The sequence below is a fragment of the Diuraphis noxia genome, unplaced genomic scaffold, assembly GCF_037042655.1.
Source record: "Diuraphis noxia isolate RWA-SAM2 unplaced genomic scaffold, SU_Dnox_SAM2 contig0001, whole genome shotgun sequence".
NCBI lineage: Eukaryota > Metazoa > Arthropoda > Insecta > Hemiptera > Aphididae > Diuraphis > Diuraphis noxia.
The window spans coordinates 64056336-64071560 of record NW_028301711.1 but is presented as its reverse complement, the minus strand read 5'-3'; the positions used below and the strand labels follow the sequence as shown (position 1 = coordinate 64071560).

The 15225-nt window shown below is 33.4% G+C and overlaps 1 long non-coding RNA gene across 1 annotated transcript; it reads right to left on the bottom strand.

Annotated features, from left to right (window-relative positions):
- On the bottom strand, positions 1-952 carry LOC149061260 (uncharacterized). The gene is made up of 3 exons (XR_016189637.1): positions 845-952; positions 519-609; positions 1-147 (listed from the first exon to the last, which is right to left on the bottom strand). It is a non-coding gene; the product is annotated as an uncharacterized LOC149061260 (long non-coding RNA).
- Positions 953-15225: the final 14273 nt, after the last annotated feature.

Sequence of the window (15225 nt, the reverse complement as noted above, 5' to 3'; positions counted from 1 at the left end):
ATTATAAATGGGCTGGCCGCAATAAACGTTATAAGTCATGATTGATATAATGATATACAATTAAATCTAGCTTAAGTAAATATAATTACAGTTATTGTCTGTAAATCTTCTGTGTGTAATGGAGACTTGTGGTCTACAGAGTAACTTCTGAATAAATATAAATAAAAAATTGTGTATGTAGTAAGTATGATTAACAAATGAAGAAGCAAATTCAAAAGGCAAGAACGTCTGACAAACAGGTTGTAAATTTGGATTTTATTTAAATTAATATCGATAAAAATTTATTTGTTGGGTAGAAAATCTTGAAAATCTAATACAAGGCTTCCGACATATAGTTAAAATAGCAGTCGAAAAATACTAAAAATACATAGTCACAATTCTTTTTATAAGCATTTTATTTTTTATACACTTGAAAATTAATAATTAAATTAAATATCGATCAGTTATTATCAGATTATAAATATTATTTATATGTATCGTTGGCGTAAGATTATTAACTAAATATTTTTAATACTCACAATCGGTTTCAGAAAATCCAAAATCAGCAAACGCACTGTCATTCATCACTGCTCTGCCGTTTTATGTGGTTTTCTGATAGAGAAATTGTTCCTAAAATCAAAATTAAACATTTATAGCTATACATATATATTTAAAATATTATAAGCTGATAAATAATTAGAACACTTGAAAATAACTTAAAAATTACAGTTAAACTAGGTGTATGCCTCGGGAAAGAAACAATTAGTTAAATGGTGCACTTAAACCACAAGGATAATTGTAATTTTTAAAATATTATTATAAGGCCAAAGTGAGTTTAAATTGAAGAGTATTTGATAGTACTAACTATTTGATAGTGCTCATCACTAACTGGAAACGCTGATGTTACCCTTTTGCACGCTAACGTTTTTTTTAGCTCTACCCAAAGACTGCCTACTGTGTTTGTGCGTTATCACATATGAACTGGTCATCTGTACAAAAGGATTGATTCAGAAAATTTCTTAGACCAGTCGTATGAAGAAATCACACACACATATCAGTTAATAATGCTTTAATATTCTACAGTTGCATACATTTATTCTAATACATATACTGGGTGTTCCAAATTTCATATGACACCAGATTTCAGCATGATCAACTTAAATTAGGAAAAAATGACCTATGTGAAAACCTCTTTAAATCATATAATCTAAACTAATTTGATAATAATACATTTTTTTTTTATCAATTAAAAAAAGAGAGATTTTAGAGGTAACTTTTAAAATTCAAATAGCAACATATATTTTTGAAATATGATTCATATAGGATATATTTTTTAAAGAATTTTGACGTACCATTCATAATTATCGGTCAGTAATTAAAAAAGCTATTTGCATTCAAATTTTGTCTTTATTTTGTAAATGTCATCAATGAATAATAATAATAATAATGTACGTTTATGCCTCTGTTTTATGCCGATGGATTATTGCATTATTGTACAAACTTTATAACAGTGATTGCCAACCTTTTTCATTCTACGTCCCCTTGTAAATTAACTAAAATCTCATTTCCCCCCCCCGTTTGCGCACCGCCACGAAGCTATTGAATTTATGTCACTAGCTGGTCACGCGATACTCACGACGTGTGTCTCTACACTGAAATGACCTATGTGTGTGATAGGAATAGGTATTTAAGCATTATAAGGCGAACAATAATATAACACAGTGTAAAAGGTGTTTTATTTGGGCACGGAGTAAACTTATTATTGTACAGACATCACAATGAAAACAGTGATATTATGAATAGGGCGATCATATCTTGACATCGACCTATTATTTACGGGGAATGGCGATTTACAAAAAAATACAACTACTGCAAAACGGTAAACAACAACAACAACAAAAAAACCTTATCTGGTCGGCGGTGATAGCGGTGTCACAGATTTCTGTACACGACGGCGAATGGGGCAGGACAGGTGCTAACTGACAGCCACGGGCATAGAATGTAATACCAGCCTGCGCACCGTCAGGAACGAAATTGGTACCCCTGGTTGAAGCGTCACTCACGGCACACCCACGTACAGCAGCAGAGCCACGTTGGGAAACCACGTGGATGCTTGAAATCGATGAGCAACAACTGCGGAGAATTGGCAGACGGGTACACACTCAACAACGCAGTAAAAGGAAAATATTATAAAACACACAGACGCGTTCAGCAATGGAACGACACGGACCGTCAACAGTGGATCGGTTCGGTACAAGGTGACCGCAAAACACGCACAGCGGTGAATGTGATTTCGAAGTCGACAACGATAACGATAACGAAACGACTCACACACGGGTTCACAATGGCCGAGCACTAGGAATGCACAATGCACCAAAAGCGGTATTTTAAAACGGCGTATAGGAAAAACCTGGTCGGACGCTGGAACGACGACAAAAAAAGTTAGTGCGGGTACGCAGCAGTCTCGACCGGTAAAGAACAGAAGTGCGTGGTGTGTCGAGAACTGGTTGACGACGCGGTTGTCGGTTGACTGCAACAGCCCGCACTGTGGAAGCGCTAAGCGCGCCACAAGCGAGATCACGGATAGTAAGAGGGGGTGGGAGAGGGTGGGAGTTTATTTCGTGAATGGTCGACACCGACGACCCCCGTCGCGACGTACGTCGAGACAGTGGTGACGTTGCACAAATACCACCTTAAATTTTTTTCTTACAGGCGTGGAAGCCGGAAGGAATCACATTCCGTTCCTGGTCGTAAATAAACTCTACTTGTGAATCCGTTATTACTTTAATTTTTAAATTGTTTAAAATAAAAATACGCATATAATACCTACTAACTGCAAATAATAATCAGATAATAAGTCGCATTACTATTATTAATTCATTTTAGAGGACGTGATACCCGCATGTGTTGTCTCCGTCTTACAAGTGCATTATATAGTAAATTCTTCGCTCAGCAGAACACGTGTAGCTCCGTTTGCTTAAAAATTAGAGTGAACTGACCTCTTATAAAATTTAAAGATATCATTATTATCTAGACAACCTCATGTGCTTTTTATTATATATCAAATTTAAAGCGAGTTATGAGTATTTTAAAATTGTAAATTTTTTGTGCATCTTAAAATACGCATAACTTGCTTTAAAATTTAAAAATAATAAAAAGCATATGAGGTTGTCTAGATAACAATCATACCTTTAAATTTTATAAGAGGTCAATTCACTCTAATTTTTAAGCAAACGGAGCTACACGTGTTCTGCTGAACGTAAAATTCACCATATATTGCACTTGTAAGACGGAGACAGCACATGCGGATGCGGATATCACGTCCTCTTAATATATTAATAAAATAAAGCAACCACAATAAAATCATACATTTTCCAAATAATAATGAAGATAACAATTCGGGAACTATTTATATATAATATATTGCGGTTATTTCAGAAAAAAAAGTCAAAATGTTATATTATAAATTATTATTAGATAATAACGCCGTAACTCGGGTAGAACATGGAAATGTTATGCGAAAACGCCGTATATATAAACATATTTACGGCGTGTATGCTGAGTAAGTGTAAGATGCGGCGTTCTTAATTAATACTTCTAATTATTTTTGTTATCTACGGCGTTTTTAAATCTAAATAATTGATTTTAATGCCTATTCAATGTAATTTCAGGGCTATTTTATCAACATTTATAGTGTGAAACTGATTAACTTATCAGATGCTGTGACTAATTCATTTTTTTTCGAGTTACGGCACTTTTTCTGAGCAGGTCAGTGCTGCTGTTCGACGGTCACCTGAGCCGTCTCTATTATTAGGTACCGCGCTGGTACATGTTTACGATCGCCCCGGTTCATGGCATACGCTGCGCTCTTTAGTTAATTGCGCATCGCAAATTAGCGCGATTACTGACATATGTGTCAAACGCCTCGGTCTCAAGCACTCGAAATGGACCGCCCCGATCAGTAGCTTATCTGAAGATCATTTATCTAACGTTCTTGGTCGCGATGATTGCATTGTACAACCGCGATTTTCGTCCGAGTCCGTCTTATCTTTACACGCCTGAATATGACCTTTTATAACAGGTCATCTGCCCAAACAATCGCTATCTTTCGATATAAAAGATCGATATTAGAATTCGGCATTGGACGACCCGCATTTTGATGTTTCGTCGCCCGTTGATTTACCGCCAGGTGGGGACGTGCACGCCTCTATCATGGTTAGGTATCAAAAAATGACGCCTTGTCTTCCGCATTTAGTCCCATAACTATTAATTGGTTGGATTTTGATCCATAGATAATAAAGAATGGATAGGCCACGGCTATGCTTATAACATTAGGTTGCCGCGTTCCGAGAGAGCAGATATCTTCTGTCTCACAAAGGTGACTGTTATCTCGACTTGTGTTATCACTTATTAAAAATCTAATATTTTAACCCGCTACTTATTTTATTTATTTACAAAAGTTAAAGTGAATTTGTATAAGCGTTATACAAATTTGTTTTCCCAGTGCCCTGAACAAGAATCATTTTTGGATTCACACCAGGATCAATTAATTAAATTGATTGCCTTAAAATATCTAGATATCCGTTTATTTCATGAAATCAGGAAAATTAATGATCAAAACATTAAATTTGGCCGTTTGAAAGCAAAATTAATAAAAATGATTCTTTTTCACCATGAATAATTTATTATTTATTTATTTTATTTTTGTTTATTTTAATTTTTATTATAATTTCACTTACTTTTATAATATATTTATATATGCAAATTTATATTGTCTATAATATTATACTTATATACATAAACAAATACCTGAAAACTATATAAATTAAATTGGAGAATTGGACTTTATATCCACTATGGCACTCGGGCACTATTCACTCTTAAATATTTTATAATTTAAATAAAATATTCAAAAATATTTTAGAAATAAATACAAAATTTCATTGATTAGAAAAAAAGCACCTACTCTAATAAATTGTTTGAGAACATATGATAAGGGATTATGGCCTATCCATTCTTTATTATCTATGTTTTGATCGGCCCGGTCTCCGATAGTGAGGTGCGCATATCAGTCGTTACCCGTGCATGTGTATGCCATTCTTTTTACTCGGGGGCGTCATTTGGTGGGGTGGCAGGGTGTGCGGTTGCACCCCTTACTTTTAGAATGTTACAATTGGCCTGCGCCTTGCTGAAGCCTAAAATAATGCACGAGCCACGACCCACGAATACACAATTAGTTATATGATTAAAATCAAATTGTAATAACCGGTCTATAATGTATGGAAATAATTGAATGCAGGATAATATACATATACGTATGTATATCTATTTTTATATGGCCTGGTGAAATTTCAAAATGGCCTGCTTGAAACTTCGCACACCCGAAAAAAAAACCTGAAATGACGCCCCTGTCTTTACTCCTCCACTTTCCAGTTTCCTCCGATAAATAATAAATTAGGTAACTTAAATAATTTATGCATAACAAAAAAAAAATTGTCCGGTTATTATATTATTATCAGGTATTATGTTTAATACAAAATAAAATAGTTTATATAAATAATTTTTGTCAGGTCATTATGTTCAATATAAATAAAATAATAATAAAAATAATAAAATAGTTAATAAAAATAAAAATGAATTGAATATATTATTATATTTTTTAAAAGCTAATCGATAGCTGATATAGATAGCCCGGTAAGCGCAAAATGTGATCCTAGCTTTACTCTATTTTTATAAAACGGAACATAATAGTACAACAAAAATATTTGCTAAAATATTGGAGGAAAATAGACATAAATTTAGTCAAAAATAGTGTGGAGGAAAATGGAAACTAACCTTTTTTTTGTGGAGGAAAATGGTCAGTGGAGGAAAACGGTATCTCGTTTTTGGAGGAAAATAGAACAACCCCTTTTTACGCGTACATTAGGATTAAAAAAAACCAATGATATGGACATATGGTGTTAGACGTTCTTAGTTTTACACCTAATTAAGTCTAATATCGATGCTCGTGGAAGACAATTGTCTATAAATAAATATAAAAATTTAGATTTAGTAACAAATCATATTGAATCGTTCAATACAATAATTTCCCATTACCACCGTGAACACACGCCTAATGTACGCTACTTGCCGAGCGATGTTACAATAACTTTCATGCATCAGGATTTTTTGAAAAATACACAGAGCTAAAATTTTTTGTTTCGTTTATGTAATATAGAGATCAAGTTAAAAAAATATATCTCATTTACTCAGCTTGGACACGAAGAATGTGAGGTTTGTGAGAGCCTCAAAATTCACTAGCATTCTAAAGATCGATTGATACCTGATTGTATTGTGTGTGCAACCTGTAATACACATAAAAAAGCTGATGCTGCCAGATCATTATATCAAGAACACACCAAAAATATTAGTAACAACGAAGATAAATCGATTTATTTTTCAGTTGATTTGCAAAAAACAATAATGCTACCAAGGTTAGACACATTTAAAAAAGTTTTGTTTATTAAGTGACTTGTAGTATACCACGAAAGTTTTGTACCTCTAGGAAAAAAAAGAAATCTACTGTCATTTAGCCATTTACTTGTGTCTTGTGTGTGGCATGAAGGAATAAGTGGTCGTAAGAAAGAAGATTTAATTAGCACTTTTTTCAATTTTTTTACTCATCATCGTGACGCGAATACTATTACAATTTGGTTAGATAGCTGTAGTAGCCAAAATAAAAATTGGTGTTTGCTATCATTCTTAGGCTACATGATAAATTCTAGTGAAATTTCTAAAAATGAAATTTTTCCATTTAGAATTTTAATAATATCTATAAGTACTCAAAAATAAAAATTATGAAGAGTACCAATTACAAGGTATTCGCCTTAGTAAGCACTGGTAATGATTAAATTTGCTGACCAGCGTCACCGCGATGTCCTCCGTCCTTATGTACTCCCTTAGAAGGTCCTGAGCTGCCCGGCAGTGGTTAAGGTTTGTCATAGCGAAGAACCGGACGTTGACGCCGCTGGAGAGGTGGAACGGCTTCGCGGTGGTCCCTCCGTCCTCGGTTGCATCTTTGGCACCTCCATCCTCTTTGCCGCTCCATCCTTCTTCGGAGTTGATGAACTACCGCCTCTACAGTCCCAGGCGAGGTGGTCTGAGGCACCGCAATTGTAGCAGGCCCTGGGCTTTTAACCACCGCCTTTCTTGATGGAAATGTTTCCATCTGTGACGCCGACGGCGACCCCTGCCTGGCTGAGACCGCTCACCACATCCTCCGTTTCAGGACGTCCATCAGGAGGACGGGGGTCTGTGGATCCTTTTTTTCCCCATGTTAAATCACTACATGGAGGCCGAACTGTTTTCACATTGCTTAGCCCCCATGCAGCATCGTTTATTTATAAAAGATAAATATTTACACATCTAATTAGTCATAACAGTTTAGAGATACCCCTTCCTCAGGTGTATATGCGAATACCCCTATCCTGTTATGACTTTACAAAGTTATATATCTATGGATAAGGATAAGCGGGGTTGGACCCGCTGTATTTCAAAGCAATTTATATACAATTATAATATATTTGTTCTTTCATCATAGTCTTCTCGGGCCGACCAAGTCCGCCACCCAGGACATTTCGTTCTGTTAACATTTTCTCAAGCCGGACTGAGCCAACCGCATTAGAATCCCGTACTGTTGTATTATCGATCCGCTTATGTGGCCTGTCGAGCCCTCTCCTTTTCTTCCTTGACGGTAAGAATGTTTTCTACCATCATGCAGAAGAGTCTAAGGGTCTCTTCGGCGTTGCAGAGTACAATCGCCCTTTGATGGCCATCTGCCGGAAGATCTTCGAATAGAGGACCGCCTGAGTGAGCACCTGAGTCATGTGGTATGTCCAGGGGACTATTGGAGTCGTCCTGTTATACCACCTGACTAGATCGGGGATGAGGCGGCAAGTCCAGGCAGCCTTGCTTGAACTGGACCACCTCATCTGCCACTCTGCAATGGTCACCTTCCTCTCCTGCCTTTTGATCTTGTTTCTGGAGATAGGTGGATCTTCTGGGATCGGTTCTTCGTTGAACCTATCTTTAATCGTCGCCCTTTCCCGAGCGATAAGATCAGCTGGTGGCATGTCAGCCAACAGGAAGGCGGCTTCGTTGGAGACCGTTCTGTAGGCCCTGATAGCCCTCAAGGCAGCCACCCTCTGTGGTCTCCTGAGATTGCGGATGGATTTGGCTGTGCCACAGACCGGCGCTGCCCACACTGGCGTGGCGTAGAGCAGCTGGCTCTCAACGACAGAACCCAGGAGTCTTCTCGTCCACTGCCCGGGCCCGTTGATGTTGGGCATGAGCCTAGAAAGAGCGACCGCCGATGTGGCCGTAAGACCGCCGATGTGGCCGCGGGCCTGCGGATCCTGGCAGCGGTTCCCACAACATCCTGGATCTTGTGTTCCAGGATTTTAGACTTGTCCTCACCTTCCACTTCCAGGAGGATACCTCCTGTCTTAGTGTGCCTCGTGGTGACAACCTTGATTCCGAGGGCATCGAGGTTGATGGCCCCGGACACCTTCTGCATTACGGCCATAAGCGACCCAACTTCGGCTGGGCGGTCAATCGTGACCGCCGCGCCGAGGTCTTGGGTACTCATCGCCGCAACAGAGTTATCTTTCCTTCGACCGGGTTCCGTTTCTTAGAAAGGGAAGGAGAGGTTGTGGGAGGTGCTCTATTTCTCCTGACCACCTCACTCCATGAAGATCCCTGCTGCTGCTGCTGCTGTTGCAGCCCTTTCTTCTTTTTCTTTTTCCTCTTCTTTCTCCGGCCTGACTCAGCAGTGCCCAGTGATTATTGTGGAGTATCCGTGGACGCGTCTTTTAAGACCACGCGTGGCTCCACTGGTGGAGTGGGAAGGTCCGTCTGGCAGCCCACGCAGGCCTTGTCGACCTATGAGCCGAGAGGGCTGAGTAAGACTTAGAGAAGAACGTTTTTGAACGCCTTGTTTACGCTCTCCCGACCCTTCTGAAGGGCGCTGACCGCTTCCAACATCTCCTTTATGGCACTGCTAACTGCACAGCCACAACCTCCAGATGAGCAGCGCGCTCGAAGGTTTTTGACATATTTGATAACCTAACCTATCCTAACCTAACGTAAATATAAATTACATTTTCACTTGATGCTCAATCAAATTGTGTTATCTTATTTTTAGGTTAGATAATATAAATATGAAAATATATAACATAAGCTTCTTCCCACCCACCCCCCCCCCCTCACCCCCAAAAAAAATCTTTATTTAAATAATAACAAAATACTAACAAGCAATAGTAATATAAATAAATTATAAAATATCCTTAGAAATAAAAGTGTCACACCATGGTTAGAATCATTTTTTTTTTGCAATTATTTATCATTGAATTTAAAATCTTAACTCATCCATTACAATGATCTACTCAATAACAATGTACGCAGTACACTTAAAATATACAAACAGTAATTTGGCATCTTTTAAAGTTTTAAGTGTTTACTTATTTAATCTAAATTCTACAAAGTAGATATGGGTATTAATAAAAATATTTAAAATAACAATAGGTATTAATCATGTTCATTGTTCATATTCTAATCTCTAATGCCTATATTGATAACAACCGTATTATCTATTGGTATTTATTTTATCACACCCACGCGCTATAAATCTTCACTATTATTCATCATATTTATAAAAGCATTGGACAAATCTAATGTTTTCTATAATTTTCTATAATCAAAGAATGATTTACATGGAATACGATAATCCAACATAAACCAATGAATCCAAGAGTCCAGTATGATATTTATGAACCCAGAATCAATAGATAGATACTGCAGCCTGCAGGTATTCTATAGTAGATAATTTACATCTGGTTCACAAAGAAATGTAATCTTTATCTTAGACAAATACCAATAATAACTGTATTTTTTTTTTTATATATTATTGTGAATTTGCTTTACGCAATTTAATAATGTTTATAAACATTAAAATAAAAACAGCAGACTTTTCTAGATAACTTAATCTATATTCAATTAGTCGTCACTTGTCTTATATTATCATACTCGTGAGTCTCGGTTTTCTGTTTGAAATAATACATAAATTTATCTTGATATAGTTGCTAGGTACTTAACTGTATAGGGATGCCAAATTAAAATATCTAAATGCCAATATTTTGTATATAGGTTTAAACTATGATTTTAAAAATAAACTTGAAGTGTAAGGATTTTTATTAACATAATATATTTTACTTTTAGTGAATTATATTGTGCTATGTTATATTATGTTATTTTATTAATCATATATTAGTGCTGTAGCTACATAGTACATTATACCATTGGCAGATCCAAATTTTGTTATTTTTTGATTTATTGTTATATAAGCACATCATAGCCAAGACATTCAATGAGCCTGAATCCCTCCTTAAAATACTAACAAATGTTTTACTAATTTAAATAATTGTACTTCAGTCAAATACCTTGAGAATATCTAAGCAATAACTGTTTTCTCTCTCTAATCTATGTGCAACATAAATAAAACGAATTCATGTAAAACCGTTTTTTAAGATTTTTGAATAATCTTTGAGTAAAATTACCTACTAATCACCTATTACAAAAACTATAAAAATATATTAATATTTTCGAGGGTTTGACATATCGGTTTTATATTTTATTTTTGTTTGACATTATATTCGAATTTAAAAGTAAATATTTTAAATTTAAATGGATATTAAATTTTAAAATCAAAGTTGACACAATTTGGTGTGTCACAACCTCATAAATATTGTTCTTTATAATTCTTGCGATTGGTGATTTTACTCTAAGATAACTCAAAAATGATTTTTTATGAATGCGTTTTGTAAAAGATGAGCGTGTGTCAGAGAGATAAAATAATAAGTGCGCTGACATGCTCTTAAGATAACGTTAAGTATAATATTCGCATGTGCCGTCTTTAAGTTCAATTTTTCATATTATGTGTAAGTAAGATGGAGATAAATTTTCGGGTGTAACGTGCTCTTAATTATTTGCACACTTCTCAATATTTTTCACTTGTTGTAATATAATATAATACAGTCGTATTTTGATGTGCGTCTAATCGACTAATCGTATAAATCAATTAAACAAAATCGATATAATATGAAATAAACGTTACATATTATATTATAATATATGATGAATATTTGTATTATATTATATACTTATACAAATAATAAAAGTATAAATCAGAAAATGCTGAAGATAAAACTAATTAAAGTATAAACAATACCACAATATGTACCTACTATACTTATCTGAGTTATCATTATTATCATTATTTATTGTCACAGTAATTATTAATTTGTATAGTAAGGTGAGACTTATTTTTAAAATATAAAAATTATATATCAATGCAATATTTAGATCATAATTAATATAATTTAAATGTTTTTCATTACTAATTAGTATAATCTTATATAATATTGTTTTTAACTTCTAAGTTCTATAACTTATACAGTGGCGTGCAAAAGTATTTTAAGAGCACATGCAGTTAAAAAAAGTTAGTCACCCACTCTTATTTATAAAAAATTATTTTACTTATTGATCACTGTAGTTCAAAGAAATTAATTATTATTGACTATAGTTTATGTTATAAATTTATATGACACCTGCACTAATACCTATACACCCTTTAAGAACACATGCAGTTATATTACTTGCTAACCTGCCTGCAGGGTGCGACTGAATTTATATACAGAGTAATTAACCAAGCAATCCCATCCCCCTTTATTATTTAATAATTAAGTTATTCAAAATCTGATTTTTGGAATCTTTAAATATACTCAAAGACTAAATTTTCAAATTCTTGAGATTTTTAGTACCACTTAGGGAGTGACCTGTGGCGATACAAACTTTGGTTTTTCAAATGAGAATCCCAATTTTTACTGTAAATTATTTAGCAGATAATTTTTTTGAGAATTTTGATGTACCTATTGAAATCCAAATTCTAATGAGTAGTTTTTGAGTTATTTAACTTTGTGTTCTATGGATAAAAAGTCTATGGTTTAGATTTATAAGATATGTGGTCTATGGTGGATTTGAAAATATTAGTCATTAATATTATTAATCTATCAACATAAATAATTTGTAAAAACGAACATGTACCATAAATATTAGTTCCAAGAATACGTATAAGTATTACCTATACTTAAGTAAAACAATTTTTAATGATTATTATCCTTAGTAGTTAGTACAAACTACAAACCTTTTAATAATGAGAAAGCTACTCGTTCGAATTTTGATTTCGAGACATAAAAATTCGCAAAAAAATGATCCACTATATAGTTAACAGTAAAAAGAGGGTTCTCATTTGAAAAACAAAATTTTGTATCACCATAGGAATATAGGATACTTCGTAAGAAGTACAAAAAATCTCAAGAGTCTGAAAATATGGTCTTTGAGTACCTATGTTTAAAAATTCCAAAAGCCGGATTTTGAATAATTTCTTTATTAAATAATAAAAGGAGGCGAACATGCTTGACGAATCACCCTGTATAAGTTATAAGTCGATACCTAGACCATAAATCGTAATGTGTATTATTATTATGTACCTAACTACAGTGGTCGCCGCTTATAGTGATGTTCACTGGTTATAAGAATCAACTGCTTATAGTGATTAAAAATACCATGAACGAAACAAGCAGCCGTTGCATTTTTCGTCGCATACAGTGTTCAGGTTTACGGTTATTGTTATTTGCGATCAGAAATATAAAATATAATTTACAAATAATATCACCTCCTTTTATGTACAGGGAAAACGATTACGAATGACAATTATCTTAATCGTGAAGTTTAATCGAGCTAATCTTATCTAATGTAACCCACGTAATGAGCGATACATCATAATATCGTACATTCGTACATGTTTGAACTTTGAAACCGTTTTTGTTCTCACAAGCACCTATATTTTACACTTTGTACGCAGTTTGTTTTCGTCTATCGTTAGTATACTGGATGTATAGTATAAAAATAATAATACTGCATAAATATAATTTCATTATTTAAATATTTTTACGTTATTTTCTACCTGTTTTTCGAGTCGCCGTTTATAGTGATTACAGATTTCTTGTTAAAGTAATCAAAGTACTCTTAAACAAATGTGATCACTATAAGCGGCGACCACTGTATGTCCTATTTATTATAATTATAGAATATAGTAATACCTAATATTATTACATGATTTAATTAAACAATATTATACCTAAACGCTGTCAAATCATCTAATTGTTTTATATTTATATTATTATATTTCATGATTTATTGAAAAATAGGCGCATATTTAATAATTTAATAATTATATACTTATATGTAATAGTATTACAATATCTAAAATGTATGCTTTTAAATAAATGTGCACTTTAAATACTATAAACGGTAGCTCAGGCTTTGAATTATAATAAAATAATGAGACTTTGAGACTTAATTAATATTATTTTTACTTTCATTCGCTATTTTATTTCACCTATCAAACGGCTACGACGCTACACACGTTACTTAGACACGATTTTACTGCTACTGAACCTAAAAAAGTATCGACTTTTTCCAAAATATTTTATGCTTTGGAATTTGAAATTAAAACTCTATGTTGTCATTCAAAAAAGTAAAAACTTAAAAAATTATAAGGATAAAAAATGTTTAAAAATATATTTTTTTAATAAAATCGTTGGTTTTTTAACAACTTGAAACCATGTAAAAAATTTTTTAGAAAAAGTCAATACTTTTTTTAATAATGACTGTTGTTTGATAAATCAATCACCCTGTATACAATATACAGATCATTTTTCAATTTTTCCTAATTAAATAGGTAAAAATTATCTCGCGTACGCAACATAGCCACCCACCTTGAAATATAAATAATATTTCAACAAATTGAATAATAATAATACAAATCGATAATAGAATATAATACCTATATATGGCAAATAATTTGTAAGAAAAGAATAAACAAAATATAATAATAAATCAATCGATAACAACAGGCTGATACTGTAATAATTTAAATATATATATATATATATATAATTATTAGTGTTATCAAATAAACAAACATATAAAAAAAACTTTTTTCTTTGTTTTTTAACCTTAATTGACGTCGTATGGTAGTGGTCAAAAATGAGACGGGCAAGGTAATTTCCTCAAAGTTTGTTTTTATGGACGCTGACCGACTTATCCCGTCACTTCCCGCATGGATTTGGAGGACTCAACAGAGACGCCACTGCAAAGGAGTCAAATTTGTGTCTCATATTAACACCACAGAACCTACCTTTAAATTAGATCCCCTAGAATGAGACGTTCCTGTAGTTGACCTAGATACTCTGTACTCCAGCTAGGCGCTATATATGGAGGCCATAATAGTTGCGAATATAGAGTAACTCTTCTCCAACACTCTGACGGAGTCATTGACGTAGTCGTTTCATCCCTTTCGGGTACCGAGCTAATTGCATCGCCAATTAAAAATGACAGGAATTAGGTATATCGAATTTTATAAATAAAAAAACGGAAATTTTTTTACAAACTTTAAATGCAAATAAAATCAGTTTGAAAATAAATAAAATAATACATTTCAAAAATGTTGATGTTTATTTTAGTACCAAAACAATGTTTCTACAACCAGTGAGGCCTACATAGTAATAAGTTACTATACCTTCTAATCTACTATTAGAAATACAAAAACATTTTTTACAGTAGTCATATTTCTGCTGTCGGTCTCTTAAATATAATATTAAAATTAAAATAGAGGTACCTACTAACATGATTTTTATAAAGTATTCAGAGTTCCGTCGTATTTTGTATTCGACTAGATTCATACAATATAGATAGGTAATATCATAATATAAAAAAAGGTATACGCTGATAACAAATTCACTGTAAAAATGGTAAGAAAATATTGACATTAGATATTTAGATATTGTTTACAGTACCTATAAACTAATGTTTGTATTACAAAAGTCTAAATTACTCAAAAGTAAGAACAAAAAATGGTAAAAAATAATAAAATAAAATGGATAATATAACATTAATAGCGACAATTATTTCTGTGATGATAAGTGTAAGAATTATAAGCTATAAACTAATAAACTTGTAACTATACGCATACCTATCGTATACGCACGTAACTATACGTACCTATCTCTTAATTATACCAGCATCGATCAAAAAAAATTTACTTCGTGATGCGTTGTTTCATGAATCTTAAACTCTGAAAGTCTGGAG